This window comes from Canis lupus, chromosome 14, assembly GCF_011100685.1.
Source record: "Canis lupus familiaris isolate Mischka breed German Shepherd chromosome 14, alternate assembly UU_Cfam_GSD_1.0, whole genome shotgun sequence".
NCBI lineage: Eukaryota > Metazoa > Chordata > Mammalia > Carnivora > Canidae > Canis > Canis lupus.
The window spans coordinates 43927573-43939886 of NC_049235.1; the positions used below are offsets into that span (position 1 = coordinate 43927573).

General features: G+C 38.6%; 1 long non-coding RNA gene across 2 annotated transcripts in view; it reads right to left on the minus strand.

The window, feature by feature from the left end:
* Positions 1 to 1254: 1254 nt before the first annotated feature.
* Positions 1255 to 12314, minus strand: part of LOC102154587 — a 55557-nt gene continuing 44497 nt past the window's right edge. The window contains exons 6-7 of one of the 2 annotated variants that reach the window (XR_005369674.1): positions 5607 to 5712; positions 1255 to 1923 (exon numbers count right to left, since the gene is read on the minus strand). This is a non-coding gene — a long non-coding RNA (uncharacterized LOC102154587). The remainder of the gene's footprint in view (positions 1924 to 5606; positions 5713 to 12314) is intronic. The other variant, XR_005369677.1, reaches the window with a different exon arrangement.

The window sequence follows — 12314 nt, forward strand, 5'->3', positions numbered from 1 at the left end:
GGTTTACGATCTATGTGACACATAGTGCCATTCATACTGTATAAAATATATACGGATGGCTCGAAAGAGATAGCATACCAATTAATTTTTCTTTAACTCTCAATTAAACCATGTTGTCTTCCTTATTTGATCCCCTTTCTGTTAGCCTGGCTCCAAGCTGGTCTGATCAACCCTAACTGAAGATACAGGTTGTAACCTGCAATAGTATCGGTGAGTTCTTTTAGGATGACTCATGGTGGGGGGAGAATCTGAATTTACCTTCTTTCAAAAGAAAATAATTTGACCTTAAGAGAAATCTTGAAACATGCATATGGCAGTCCCCCGAGTGATGCATAGATTAATCCTTCTTTTAACATGGTTGTCTAATGTATGCAAGCAACCATAGTCCTCTGATTTTTTGGAAGTCTTGATTTCAAATATTCTATTCTACTGTCTCACTAAGAACACTTGCATTTATCAGACTACATTTCAGATTTTTTAGTTGAGATGGGAAGTAATAATTGCTGTACATAGATTTCTGGAAGACTTCTATAGACTGCTTCGTGCGTGTCTATGTGCCTCAAGATCGAGAATCTGGTTGAATAAAGCTTCCTTCCACCCACAAAGGTTCTAATTTTGAGGCCCACAATGAAGGTCTCAATTAAATAAACCTGCTTTACCCAGCAAAATAACATGCAGTTTTGAAAAATACTATATGCCACAATTTTTTGGCTACTGTTGGCTAACAAAATTAAACTCAACCGTTTCTTTCAAATATCTCAATTTGCCATTTAGATGGGATTTTAAACACACTATTCCCCTTTGTTGCCATGGTTACAGGTTTGGGCCCTCATGGGTGACAGGAAAGTATCACAGTACTGGTTCCTGTTTGAATACACATGTTCTCTGGGTCTCGCCTTGCAGGGAGAGGGGAGGCCGGAATCACCTCACTCCCACAGCAAGGTAAACCCATGTATCAAATGACACTCAGAGCTGGGAAAATCGCCCACAGCAGGGACAGATTACCTCTTCCAGTCACTATGGAGAACGATTCAAATTCTGGCTTTAATGAGCCCAGATAGAGTCCTTCTCCTCCCCACCAATGTGACACTTTGCAGACATTTTATATATCAAGGAAATATTTAACAGAAACGTGCTTCCAAGAATGCCTACCGAGCTGGCTCTAGGCATCTTCCAGCGTTGTGGGGGTCAATTAAAAGAACCAATCAATTGTTTTTAAAACTTTAAAATATTTTTTTAAAAAAGTGGGGGGAAAAGAAAGTGGACAAAAAGTAATGTTAAATAGCACGGAGCATGACTAATGGCGCTAGCATGTTAAAATCATTGGGAAAATGTCCTTGGAAGACAAATGAATTTTCAGCAGAATAATTAACTTAATTAACAAATTTGCATGCATATTCATCAGGCTATTGAAGTCTTTCCAGCCCAGCTTGATGAGCGTTGGTGTAATAATTGTCTCATTTACATTCTGCAATCTACTACAATTTAGGGCATGCAAAAAAAGCCGACCTCTTCCCTTTGACTTTCTTTAGGACCCACAAACTCCTAATAACACGACCATCACCCACTCAGTGGCCTCAAGTTCCGGCCTTTGGAGAGAACCCCCAGAGAGAGTTGATGGTGGTTTCCCCATCCCCCAGCCTTCCTCTTCTTTCTTCTTTTATTTATTTTTTTTCCTTTTGGCCCAGGTTCTCTGTTTTTGCCTCTGCTTGCTCTCCTGGGTAAATCTTGGCACCAGTTCTGACTTCAAATCTCCTGGGTCGCCAGACTGCATCATGTAAAAATTGCCATTTCCCTCTATCTCTGCAGGGCAATCTTTAAAGGCAGTAAGGTGTGACGCTCCAGACTGGCAGCTTGGCAAGACGAAGCCCATGGATACCAGCACACGGGAATCTGGACCGTTCACTCTGACAGCAGTCAGCACTGGGAACAAAAGGAATGGAGGAAAAAAAGCGCAAATGTATTTTTACATATTGTAGGCATATGGCCACAAGACCAGCAGAAATATATTTAATTACCAATTGTGCGCATTGAGGAGAAAAACACTGGGAAAAAAAAAAAACCCCTGTGTACACAGCAATATTATTCTACTTTTAACTTTTCACCTCCTTTTTTTTTTTTTTAATTGAAGATAAAAGGGATGTGGATTAGAATCGAAAAGGGTTATCTGCTGGAATCCTCCTATCAAAGGTGATGCCAGTTTTTCATGTGCCTTCCTCAGTAGCGGAACATTATTGTAGGAAATGTAAGTTTTCTTTTTATGATTTTAATTATAAAATAATTTTACTAAGGTATTTTTTGAGGGGAGGCCCGGGGGGACCCGTTTTGAACTGTAACAATTAGACAATTTCACTGTTCTATTGAAACTCTACTTCCAACGTTACACATTAGTTTAGGCCTTAACAATGAATGAACAGCCCTTGAAAAATTATAGTCCTGTTCCTTCCTATGAAATCAGAACAGTTCAACCCACGTTTATTGCCTGCTTCTTGTCTGTCAGGCACTGTGGTAGCCAATGGTGGGACAGGGATGAATCAAATACAGTCCCTGTACTCAAGAAACTTATGGTCTGGGGTGTCTGGGTAGCTCAATGGTTGAGCATCTGCCTTTGGCTCAGGTTGTGATCCCAGGGTCCTGGGATGGAGTCCTGCATCAGGGCCCCTGCAGGGAGCCTGCTTCTCCCTCTTGCCTATGTCTCTGCCTGCCTCTCTGTGTCTCTCATGAATACATAAATAAAATCTAAACAAACAAACAACAAGAAGCTCATGGTCTAAGATGGGAGACAAATACATATAGGCATAATCATAATATTAAATTATTAAAATGATAACCAAAATTAGAACTGTAATTATAATACACATAATAAAATAGGTGCAATATAATGAGGTAGGTATTTCGATACAGGGGCCACAGGGGACTGACTCTCAGGTCAGCCTAGGAGTCAGTCACTCAGAAGGCCCAGGAAGGTCTGAGCAAAGGTGTGCGTAAGAAGTCCCATGGTTTCCCTCTATCCTGTTGATCCTGTTCCATCAGTCATAAACCTGGTGAAAAACTGTACCTGAATCAATGTGTTAGAACATCCTGCTCCCCTAATCAACAGCATCTGGGGAGGGTGGAGTTGGGTAGACACCTCTATCAGGCAGAGCTTTGTGTCATCTGGTCACCAGTGGTCAGGTGGCTGTGGCTGGAGCTCAGAGGCATGTCCAGTGAGAGTCTATGCTCAGTGGGTCACAAGTATGCTCTGAGAGGTGCTGGAGAGTGACAACTATAGCAGGTAGCAGAGGCAGCAGCCCCAGGATTGGGCTCCTGTTGGGGGAGTTGACTACATGACCCAGTTGGTGGCCATGGACTCTAATCAGGAAGAGAAAGCCCAAGGATCAGGGCAGGTAAATATGTCCCAACAAACTAGGAGCCAGGCCTTAGGTTTTCTAGCCCTAATAGCTGATACCAGACAGGTGTGCCCATCAGATTGACACTTCTGAGAATTGTGTGAATCTCTTCCTGGTCTCCGAAGGGTTTACAGAAAGGCAGATATAGAGAGAGGTCTCCCACCCTGGGGATGGTATAGTTGCAATAATCATCAGAAACTGGTCCCATCTTCACTGGAGCAAGTTTGGTTTATTTGGGGGTTTGGCCTTGGAGAGGCTAACACTTAAAGAAAAGACCAAGGCTCAAATGGATCCAATTTCTTGCACATGAGTTGTACTGACTTAGTTATTAGTGAGCTCAAGTGGCACTAAGTGACAGAGTCTAGGGTTTTTCAAAAGCCAAACTCTATATTCTTAATCACTTAGCTCCACTGTCTATATTGAAATTATTATTTAAGAGGCCAAACACTATAAACATTTAGGGTACAAGACTGCAGATTTGGCTGCTTTATTGGCCATGTGGGGTTTGAAGCTTCAGCTCCTCATCCAGTAGAAAAAAAACTAATTCAAATAATTAGGTAGTAGAGGGAGCTAGCTATGTTTTCTACCTGCAAAATGTGGATTTTGTCTGTACCTGGAATAGCATATTCCAAATAGCCTTCCCATTGCCTAAGTAAGTCCATAATACTATTTCTCAATTTGGTTGAAACATGCAAGTTTGGTTGATTTCATGAACGTTAAAGTGGAGTTATCAGGTTCTGTAGACACTACATGATAACTTTTAAAAGTCTTCAGAGTAAAGTAAGAATGATACTATCACAAATCTAGAACAATGCCTCGGTAAATTAGGTACCTACTATTACGTTCTTAAAATTCATGGCATCAAACATAGTGATTTTCTGTCTCCCAGATACATATGGAATGTCTTAAAGGAAAAGTAATTCCTTAAAATTAAGATTCAAAGGGATTTAAAAAAAAAAGAAGTTAAATTTGAATAGAAATACATATAAAATTGGTTTCTGAGCTTCCTAGAAGGCAACATAAAAAAGGAAATATGGAAAATTCCATTATTTTTCATTATCAGCAAGGAAGAAACATATTAGTTCCTCAGGAAGAGAAAGCATTCAACATGCATACAATAGCATACAAGTCTATGTTGTAAGACATAAACATCACATAGACTTGACCATTAAAAAGAAAGAACAGTTTAAAGTCTTTGTAATGATGTAGATTGTAGTACAATTCAAGAACTGTAATAAAATACATTCTTTCCTTTAAAACTAGAATGAAGGAGATATTCTTATCAAGGCATTAATTCAGGGGGCCTCTAGGCCCTGATGCGCAGATCTTGGTCCACAAGGCAGCACTATTTGGTTATGTATTCATAAAGGCAAATATTTGTTGATTACCTGATCTGTGCCATTCATGTTTCTAGGGCCGGGGATGAGTGATAAAAAAGAAAAAAAAAATCCCTGTTCACAATCCAAATTAAAATGATTCCAGCACATTAATATAAAATTTTATAGTTTTAATTGTTACCATGATGTGTGATGAATGAATTATGGGTTAATCAACTTACATGATGCTTTACGGTTTACAAAATGTTTTCATACATCATTACAACCCAAGTATCCTTATGGAAGCATTGGGACATTCCAGGTATTGGACTGATGTTCCTGGCCATAGAGCCTTGATACATCATGAAAGTGATTGTGATTTTATTTTTCCATTAGAAAGGATATACTTGAGAGCTCATTTCAGAACTTAGCAAGACAATGAGCTAGTGCCACAAGAGGCCTTAACATACCTTGATGTGTTTAAGAGTTGAACACTACACTTAGTGACACCTGGTTTAATGAACATCTCAATTCTTTTACATCCCATGAAGTGTTGCAGGACTTTTGGCAAAATGTGAAGTTGTTGTGCTAGACACAGTGAGGAACTATGAATAACTGTTAGATGATAACTACTCGTCCCTATCTCAAGGCAATGATTGTGAGTCATATGGTCCACTCAGGCTCTCGAGCCCTGTATTCTCCTTCCTCAGCATGCCTATTGTGCACAATGGGTGAAGAATTCTGCTTCTTTTCCAGTTAATTAACCCACATGCTAATGATACTGTTCCGTCCTTGGTTAATTCAGAGTAACCTCCAGCTGTCTGCCTCCTGTCTGTTTAGAAGCTTTTGGTGATGAAGGTAGAGTAGAGCCCATGAGAAGGAAACTGCTGCATATACTCACCAGCACAGGCAGATGGTATTCGGGTAGGGTGATCATCTCAACCCAGTTGGCCCAGAACTTATTTGGTTTCAGCACTGGAAGTCAAGTCCTGGTAACCCCTTAATTCCTATGCAAATAGAACCAGGATTGGTCACTGCCAGTACTGGGAACCATCGGTATAATCAGTAAGTAACAAATGAACACTTCCATCATTGAGTAAAATACAAGGGGGTAGGTAACATTTGGCGTCTTGGTTTGAATTCCCTTGAAAACAGGTCTTGAGTCAAAGATTCCAAGTGAAGGTAATTTATTGGGAGGTGATCCTAGGAAACAATGGTAGGAGAGTGGAGAAATGAGGCAGGAAAGCAAGGTGCCACTTGGAACCTAATCTTATTGATTAAACTGGGAAATGGTGTCTACATATCCCAGAGTCATGCTACCACATGGCAGGAGGATTGGGATAAGCACAGTCATTATTAGTTGAAGTTTCTTTTTACTAGCACAGGATGAGGTTGCTAATTTGATCTGCCAAGCCAATGGGCAGAGTGGACCTCAGCAGTCAGAGAAAGCCCTCTGACTTTCATGGATTGCAGGAGGAAGCTCTGCCATTGTACACTAAAATGGTGAGGGACAAAGGGCCATGCAGAGGTCATTGATAGTGCTGCTACAGTGGATCTACATTGCTTTCCATGTCAACAAATTCCAAAGAATTGAACTCTTCCCTCTGAGGACCCAGGCTCAGAGATGGATGCCTGTTTGGTAAGGGGTGAAAGAAATGTGATGGATATGGAGAAATTCAAAGTGTGGGTGCATGTGTAAAAGGCAGGAGACTTTATTGCCTCTGAATAATACTTGAAACCTGTTCTACTCATTAGTAATTATCATATGGCCAAACTAGATATGTGGGATTAGTTGGAGTCTTATAAGTAGACTTAAATTATGTCACTTCAAACATTCATTGATTTTTAGGGACAAGACTTTTCAACTTAAGGGTCTCATTGCATTACTTATCAGGTCTCATTATTATAAAGAATTTGTTTCTTTTTTACTTACATTCTTCCCTCAGCCATTAAAAACTATTTTAGTATTTCTATCTTTGAGATGGACAAAGTTTGTCTCTCTGGTCTCCCTTGGAAACACCAAGAACAGGACCTCAGTTTGAAGTTTGTAAAGTGTTTAGAGTGGAATGCAATGGCAACGTCTGCATCCAGGAATCCTGGCCAGGTGCCTGGGGTTGGTGACCAGTCATCTCAGCCATCTAGGCTGATCATCAGTCACCTACATGACCTGATGGATACATCTGCCAAATGGACATGCTTGAACCTGGTTAGAAGCTGAAGATTCAATCAGCCATTGTTCAAGATTAACGAAGACAATAGGTGAGCAGAATCCATGAGTCATCAAAAACCTCAAGGCAGAGACTACAGGGAGAGTCTGTTGGTAGGGAAGCCATCTTAACAAATACAGAGCAGCTGTGTGGAGCTGTGTGGCCATGATGGCCATGATGATGCTCACTAGAATGAGCAGCAATGTTCACCTGCCATGGAGAGGAAAGGGCAACCAAATGACTCAACATGGTTTGTGTCCTAGAAGTTGATCCAGGGTTCATGAGTGTGAGTATGAGGCTGTTTTCTGTATTCTTCAGTTCCTGTATTCAGCTTTATAAGAAACCCTGTTAATTGAAGGAAACTGGGTAACCTCATCTACCTTAAGGAGCCCAACTAACCTATCTTTTATATGCTTGAAATAATTTCTCACCTTTCTCTGATTTATGCTAAATAATTTTAATTTTATCAGTATTTTTTACTCTCACAAATTTTTTTGATAAGTTTTCATTAGCCATGATCTATCTCATCCTGTCATTTCACCCTTTGGAATTGTTCTATTTATTTTTATTTTTAAAATGTTTTCACTTTTATTGAGGTACAATTGTCAAATAAAATTGTAAGATATTTAAAGTATGATATGGTGATTTTACATATATATACATTGTGTATACTGACAGTTTTCTTTTAAGTAAACTCTATGCCCAACGTGGGGCTCGAACTAACTACCCCAGGATCTAGTTGCATGCTCTACTGACTGAGCCAGCCCAGTGCTCCTTTATAATGTTAACAATATTTTCATTTTATTTTTTTAAAGATTTTATTTATTCATGAGAGAGAGAAAGAGGCAGAGACACAGGCAGAGGGAGAAGTAGGTTCCATGTAGGCAGCCTGACATGGGACTCAATCCCAGGTCTCCAGGATCACACCCTGGACTGAAGGCGGTACTAAACCACTGAGCCACCCAGGCTGCCCTAAGTAAGGTTCTTTCTTTCTTTCTTTCTTTCTTTCTTTCTTTCTTTCTTTCTTTCTTTCTTTCTTTCTTTCTTTCTTTCTTTCTTTCTTCTCTTCTCTTCTCTCTCTTTCTTTCTCTTCTCTTCTCTCTTCTTTCTTTCTTTCTTTCTTTCTTTCTCTTTCTTTCTTTCCTTTTTTTTTGTATATGTTTTTATTGGAGTTCGATTTGCCAACATACAGCATAACACCCAGTGCTCATCCCATCAAGTGCCCCCCTCATTGCAGGTCACCCAGTCATCCCCATCCCCCCGCCCACCTCCCTTTCCACTACCCCTTTTTGTTTCCCACAGTTAGGAGTCTCTCATGTTCTATCACCCTCACTGATATTTCCCACTCATTTTTTCTCCTTTCCCCTTTATTCCTTTTCACTATTTTTTATATTCCCCAAATGAATAAGACCATATAATGTTTGTACAGTCTCTTCAATAATGGTGCTGGGAAAATTGGACATGTGCAGAAGAATGAAACTAGACCATTCTCTTATACCACACACGAAGATAAACTCAAAATGGATGAAAGATCTAAATGTGAGTCCAAAATCCATCAAAATCCTAGAGGAGAACACAGGCAACATCTTTTTTGAACTTGGCCACAGCAACTTCTTGCAAGATACATCTATGAAGGACAAGGGAAACAAAAGCAAAAATAAATTATTGGGACTTCATCAAGATAAAAAGCTTCTGCACAGCAAAAGAAACAGTCAACAAAATTACAACCTACAGACAACAGAACTACAACAGACAACCTACAGAATGGGAGAAGATATTTGCAAATGACATATCAGATAAAGGGCTAGTATCAAAGATTTATAAAGAACTTATTAAACTCAACAGCAAAGACACAAACAATCCAATCATGAAATGGGCAAAAGACATGAACAGAAATTTCACCAAATACAACATACACATGGCCAACAAGCACATGAGAAAATGCTCTGCATCACTTGCCCTCAGGGAAATACAAATCAAAACCACAATGAGATCCCACCTCACACCAGTGATAATGATGAAAATTAACAAGACAGGAAACAGCAAATGTTGGAGAGGATGCGGAGAAAAGGGAACCCTCTTACACTGTTGGTGGGAATGTGAACTGGTGCAGCCACTCTGGAGAACTGTGTGGAGGTTCCTCAAAGAGTTAAAAATAGAACTACTCTACAACTCAGCAATTGCACTACTGGGGATTTATCCCCAAGGTACAGATGAAGTGAAACAGCAGGACACCTGCACCCCAATGTTTATAGCAGCAATGTCCACAATAGCCAAACTATTGATGAGATGAAAAGATAAAGATGTGGTCTCTCTATACACTGGAATATTACTCAGTCATTAGAAATGACAAATACCCACCATTTGCTTCAACATGGATGGAACTGGAGGGTATTATGCTGAGTGAAGTAAGTCAATCAGAGAAGGACAAATATTTTTATTTTAAATTTAATTTAAAGCCTCATAGATTCAATTCACCCTCTTCAAGTTCTCCTGCGTTTTAGGCATAGGAGAGTAGAATAGGGTAAGATTGGGATCAAAGACATAGATTTATTTATTATTATTATTTTTAAAGATTTTATTTATTTCACTTATTTTAAAGTGAGAGAGAGAGAGTGAGAGAGTGAGTGAGCCAGAGACAGAATCCCAAGCAGACTCCCCACGGAGTGTGGAGCTTGACGCTGGGCTCAATCTCACCACCCTGAAATTGTGACTTGAGCCAAAACCAAGACTCAATGCTTAATCTACTGAGCCACCCAAGTAGCCTTTAACTTCTCTGACTCTTAAATAAATAAGGATAATATTTTTTTAATTAACAATAGTTTATTATTATTATTATTATCATTGCCCCACAGAAAATAATAGGTGAAACATTTTCTCTCCCCTCATCTTTGCCCCTCAAGTATATTCTGTGAAAGATTAAAGTTTGTCATATTAAAAAATACAATTTGGTAATACAAAGAAAATAAAAGACTATGGACCAAAAACTTGGAGAAAGGGTGAGGAGAGAAGCTAAGAAAGTCTATTGTAATTGGGTTAAAACTTTAGCAGTGAGCTTCTTGGAAAGAAAGGAAAGCAAAATATAATAGTCACATCTTATTCTAATAAAGTAAAATACAAAAACAAAATTTTATAAGGTAAGAAATATGTTTAATGTTTAATTCTGACATGAATTATTACATGGTTCTGTCTATAAGATACATTGAGACACACAGTAGAAATTTGTGGTAGACAAAGGGCCTCTGTATCCTATTTCTTACACTGACTGCAAATTAAAAGCTATGAATGTATGGTTGTGTTGAAAGTTTCTGGAAAGCATTTATTTCTAGAGACAGCTGAGAGATGATAGCCAAGGCATCTATTTTTTAATAAAATGAATAAATGCAGCAATACAAGCTGAAGGAAGTAGAGAAATGACTTGGTTTATTTCCTAATCTTTTTCTTTCTTTCTTTCTTTCTTTCTTTCTTTCTTTCTTTCTTTCTTTCTTTCTTTCTTTCTTTCTCTTTCTTTCTTTCTTTCTTTCTTCTTTCTCTCTCTCTCTCTCTCTCTCTCTCTCTTTCTTTCTTTCTTTTTTTCTTTCTTTCTTTCTTTCTTCAGATTTTATTTATTTATTCATGAGAGACAGGGAGAGAGAGAGGCAGAGACACAGGCCCAGGGAGAAGCAGACTCCATGCAGGGAGCCTGATGTGCTACTCGATCCTGGGACTCTAGGATCACCCCCTTAGCTGAAGGCAGGCGTTCAACCACTGAGCCACCCAGGCATCCCTCCTAATCCTTTTCAAAGATGAACAAAGGCCACATTTGCCTTGATAGTACATCAGCTTGCTAACTGGCCTCCTTGGTGCTGGGCTCGCCCACCTTGGTTCCTTTCTCTCTACTGCAGTCAGGGCAGGGATTTCTAAAACACTCATTGTGTCATACATGGTTTCCATCACCTTCTATAGTTCACTCCTCAATTCTTTCAGTTTCTCAGATATGCTATGTGTTTTCCTCCAGGCACATTCTTCTTTGCCTGGAAGAGCCATCTCTGCTGTCAACCGCCATTGCCTCCAGCCCTTCCCCAAAATGTCAAGTCAATACTCATCTTTTTGAAGCCTATCGCTAGTTCCAGAAAACTTCCTTGACAACTCCAACCTCCTTGCCTGGATTAGTTTTCCCTCCTCCGTGTTCCTTAGGCACTCTACTCCATGATATTTTGTGTTTACTCTGTGTATCTTCCACTAGACGGAAGGTTTTGTGCATTAGGAGCACCATCTCAGAGCTTCATTGAATCTTTAGCATTAGCAGAGCCCTGGCATGTAGTAGGGGCTTACTACATATCTGATAGATAAATGAATGAAAGACTTGGTAGGAGCTGACTTTCAAACCAACAGTTGATGTCATTTTTTTTTGATGTCATGTTAATAATCAATAGACATCTTCCCAAAGTGTGTTTCATGAAACACTGCTTCTGAGAAATATTACTAAGTGTCCCAGATGACAGACTTTTGTGATTAAGGAAGTAAAAAATGTTGCATATTCTCTCTCAAAAAGTCACTATTTTCATTAGAATATTAATGGCTCCTGTATGTTTTTCAACTAATAAACTTGTGTACTATATGTGTTTTCATATTTTTTGGTGGAACTCTTGAAACTAATTCCAAGCAACACCACCGGTTGTACATGGTCTTTTACTTTAAATTAGGAAATGTAATAAGGATGCATTCATCTTTATGATTATTTATATTATTCTGGAAAGTATGAACCAGTGCAGTAAGACCAAAAAGAAAAAAAAAAAAAGAAAAAGATGAAGCACACAAAAATGAAAAGACATGATGAAGATTTCGCAGATTATATGAGTCAACTCTGAAAATACAAGAGCACCAACTCTGAAAACCTATTAAATTAACAAGAAATATAAGTGAGTCTAAAACATAAATATATCAAAAATGACTATATATACTATATGAATAGTGGTGATCAATTTTGGAAAATCCTATGGGAAACATTTAACAGACTAGCAAAATATAGCAACTTGGAAATAAACTGCACAAAAATATATATGAATTAGATAACCCAAATTTAAAAAATGAATATACAGAAGATGCTTAAGTTCAGAGACTGCTACATCTCTAAATGAGATCATTCAGTATTATAAAGATAACGATTAAACACAATGCTATTTAGAACCCCAGTTTGGAATTTGAGAAAGGGTTTCTGAAGTTCAACTGGAAGATAAGTGGGTAAAAGTAGCAAAGAACAAAAGTAATAAAGAAGAGCAATTAGGAGAAACCAGTAATGTCAGTTTTTTAAATATATTAAAAGTTATATATCTTAAAACTTTACTATACCTTGCAGGAATAATCCAAAAGAGACTAAAATATGACAAGCATTTTTAGACTTAAAGACTTAATGTGAAAGA